Raw genomic sequence first — 4,147 nt, 5'->3', positions numbered from 1 at the left:
GGAAAGGGCTGAGAGCCGGGCCAGAAACCGCCAACAGAGCGAGAACGCCATCGGAAGAGGGAGAGCCAGCCATGTGTGCCTGGCGAGATCCGAGGAGCTCTCGGCCGGAGAGAGAGCGTGAGGAGGAGGAGGAGGAGGAGGAGGTGGAGGACCGGGCGGCTGGGGCTTCGATAGCCATCGGTGTTTGTTTTTAATCAGCGCTTATCATCGACCCGGCCATAATCGCACACTGTCAGAAATAATTTGGACATTTCCCAGTATCCACATGCTTAGTATATCTCAGTGTATGTAGCATTTTAAGTCCATGATAAGTGATTCCAAAAATAGAAATGCCAAAATAAGATACAAAAACAAGGCACTTTCTCTTAATTGTAACATGGCTAAGTATCTGACTGAGTAACGGCATGAGTTTTAAGTTTAAAAATTAAAAAAAAAGATTAACTTAGGTTTTTAAACAAATATTTTAAATATTTTTTAGGATATTTTACTTAAAAAAATATCAAAAATAATCAAAAATGGTATATAATTGAAAAATACTTAAGATATGAAACTTTTTTTTTTCAATTTTAAAGTTCGTAACTTAAAAAGTATTCACATTTTCCAAAAATGTTCAAAAAAACAAGAAATTATTGAAAATATTGTAGTTCCATTGCTAAAATATATTTTAAAAAACTTACAAATAAGCTTTAAACAATTGAAAAAAATATTTTTGTATTTTTATACTTAAATATTAGTTTTCTAGTCACGTATCTTGGTAGCCTTATTTTTCTTAAGTGTAATGATTACGCCCATATGGGTAATCCGCTTCCCTCTTCCAGCGGCTGGTGTTTGAACTCTCTCGTATTGACTTTGTTAATTAAATTCGGTTATTTTTTTTTTAAGTCATAAACAAATTCGTTGATCGCATTTGTTTGCTTGGCTAATTAGGCCTTAATCTCTGCGTTTCTCACTCTCTCTATAGGCCCGAATTAACTAACGACCTTGTTGCAGGTAGGACAGAAAAAAATATATATTTATTTATAAAAAAATGTAATCAAGCAGAAATACAGAAAAACAAGAAAGGAAAGCTAACTTCGGGCGGAGCCGAAGTTGATATACCCTTGCAGTTCAGTCGCAGTCCGCTAGGTGGCGCCACGCATCTTATATTATTAGATATATAGCGGATCGTATATAGTCGGCCGATCCTTATGAAATTTGGCATATCGAATTATTTTGCCAAAAGAATAATCTGTACCAAATCCCATCTTTCTAACTTAAAAAACACCAAAGTTATGCCAATTTCGATCGTTCTATGACAGCTATAGGATATAGTCGGCCGATCCTTATGAAATTTTGCACACAAGATATTTTGGTCAAATATAACATGTGTGGAAAGTCCCAACCCTCTAACTTAAAAAACACCAAAGTTATGGCATTTCCGATCAATCAGTTATATGGCAGCTATAGGATATAGTCGACCGATCCCGGCCGTTCCGACTTATATACTGCCTGCAAAGGAAAGAAGGGTGTGTGCAAAGTTTCAACTCGATAGCTCCAAAACTGAGAGACTAGTTTGCGTAGAAACGGACAGACGGACAGACGGACAGACGGACAGACGGACAGACGGACATGCTCATATCGACTCAGGAGGTGATCCTGATCAAGAATATATATACTTTATAGGGTCGGAGATGTCTCCTTCACTGCGTTGCACACTTTTGACCAAAATTATAATACCCTCTGCAAGGGTATAAAAAAGTCAAGAGCCAATCCGATCAAAAAAATCGGTCAGAAAAAATCAGACAATCCAGCGGTTTTCAATAATTACATGTGTTACCTGATAAGGCACATATATAAATAGACATACCCACCATATATACCTACATATTAATACGTATTGGCTCCGATTCGATCCATTTGAGATACCGGGACGGAATAATAAAACTAATTCACAATATTGTTTAACAAATTGCACTCATAAATTCCCGACAAGTGGGCAAATATTTGATGATTGGTCGATATTTATGAGGAGGACTGTACGAGAGCTGAGAAGGGGGAATATATGGGGGATACAGGTGTCGGAGATAAATGGGTATTACTTCCTGTTATAAACATATGATGGATATAAATTTATCATAAATATTTATCTTAAATCTTACTTATCATAATTTATTCTCAATTTATTTATTTATTTTCTTTGTAGGCAGTGACTACTGTATCTAATCCAAAGCGTATAAACTGCAATCAGACTGAATCACAATATTCGAGGCGGTAATAAACCGATTTAATGATACAAAAACAAAAATAGCCTCATAACCATTCACAATTTATTACAGTCAGTGATAAAAATTCGCCACAGTGCAACTAAATGTAGTTGTCTAATCGCCTTTAATGGTGTTGTCCTGTACTTGGGACCCACTACGTGGGAGTAACCATTAAAAAATTGTGAAAACAATTGCGTTTGTGAATTAATCAAGTTTTTTTTAAAAATGCTGTGAAGCTATTGTAGTTCAGAATCGATTGGTATTCAGTTCAGGAATCGATCCAAAGTTGGCCAACTCTCGTAGTGCCAGTTGTTACAACGGAGGAGGTCTGCTAGACTATATGATACCCGGTACTTCTTAAAGAAATTATGTAATAATATTTTAAAATAAAATTTATACAAACCTTTTTTATTATATTTTTTCCACCCCACTTTAGTGTCTTAAGAATTCCTAATAAAAACGAATTAAATATAATTTTGAAAAGGGAAAAAATGCAATTTGTTTTTTATTTTTTGTTTTTCGTTTTTTTGTTTTGGTTTGTTTGTTTTTTTTTTTTCAATAAATTTGTTAAGTGATTCTTTTGTTCGTCTAGTTTAGTTATGAGAAGTTTTCCCAGTTCTTAATCGTTTTCATTTTGTAATTTGTTGATTTCTTTTCGATTTGTTTTTGTATTAAATGTGTAAGAAAACATTGATAATTATTTGTATATTTTTATTTTAAGGAATGTAATTTTTTTGTTATTTATATTTTGCTGTTCGAGATATATGTTTTTGTTGACCCCGTCCCTCAACACTTTCTGACAATAAAATAGAATTAAAAAAGTAAACAGAAAGAGTGCTATTAGTTGTATAGTATTATTCATAATTCATAATTCATAATTATATGGAATACACAAAAAATCTACAATAAATGGCCAAAAAAGACGACAAAAAAACGTGAAGAATAATAATAATAATAATTAGAGTAATAGAGTAAGAGTAATGATATTTTTTTAAATTCACATTAATTGTTTTTGCTTCTCTTTTTTAATGACTATAACTAAGCATAATAAATACATTGTACAAATTACAAAAAATTACGTGGTGGACTGCACATTGAGAGATTAACGAATCCAATACATATATCAATTAATAATATATATAGATACAGATGCGAAAGAATAATGCATGGAATCGATTAAATAATGTTGTGGAAGTTAAACGTAAAATTAATCATAATCATTGTGTAAATTGTAAATATCACAAGCAGACGTCACTTGCATCGTTGATAAATGTTTGTTTGTTTTTTTTTTTTTTTTGTATTTTTTATATATATATTTTTTGTATATATAAGTGTTTATGTAATATGGTGTTTATGTTCTGCTTCTAAATCGTGTCAAGTATTTTTTTTTTAAGTGTCATTGTGTTTCTGTTTCCATCTCTTTCGGCTACTCGTATGCCCTCTCTTTCGTTCCGCCCGTCTGCCGTCTCTTTCTAACTTGGTTTTGAGTTCGATTTCGCTTCTTTTTTATTTATTTTTTGTTTTATTTTTTAGTTTGAGTTTGAGTTTGAGTTTCGTTCAATAACTATTAACGTCACCTTAAATTTAACTAACAATTTCTATAGAAAGTTTCTTGTTTTCTTGTTTCGAATGAGTACAATAATTTCAACATTTTATCTTCTTGTTTTTTTTTTTATTTTTAATTCAATTCGTTTGGTTTCTAATCCGTTTTGTTGCCTATTTAAGATTACCATTATTTTATTTTTTATTTCTTGATTTGATTTCTTGTTTCTTGTTCTGCGTACAAATAATTAAATTAGCAATGCTTGGTGATTTTCTAAATATTTTTTGTATATTAGATGGATTTATTTTTTATTTCTGTGTATAATTAAAATTGACTTTTTACAATTTTCTTTAATATTTAT

General features: G+C 31.7%; 1 long non-coding RNA gene across 1 annotated transcript; it reads left to right on the top strand.

Annotated features, from left to right (window-relative positions):
• The first annotated feature begins 1,929 nt into the window (after positions 1–1,929).
• Positions 1,930–3,814, top strand: LOC123257499. The gene is made up of 3 exons (XR_006507575.1): positions 1,930–2,071; positions 2,183–2,250; positions 2,316–3,814. It is a non-coding gene; the product is annotated as an uncharacterized LOC123257499 (long non-coding RNA).
• Positions 3,815–4,147: the final 333 nt, after the last annotated feature.

The sequence above is a fragment of the Drosophila ananassae genome, chromosome XL (assembly GCF_017639315.1).
Source record: "Drosophila ananassae strain 14024-0371.13 chromosome XL, ASM1763931v2, whole genome shotgun sequence".
Lineage (NCBI taxonomy): Eukaryota > Metazoa > Arthropoda > Insecta > Diptera > Drosophilidae > Drosophila > Drosophila ananassae.
This window is presented reverse-complemented; position numbering and strand designations above follow the sequence as displayed.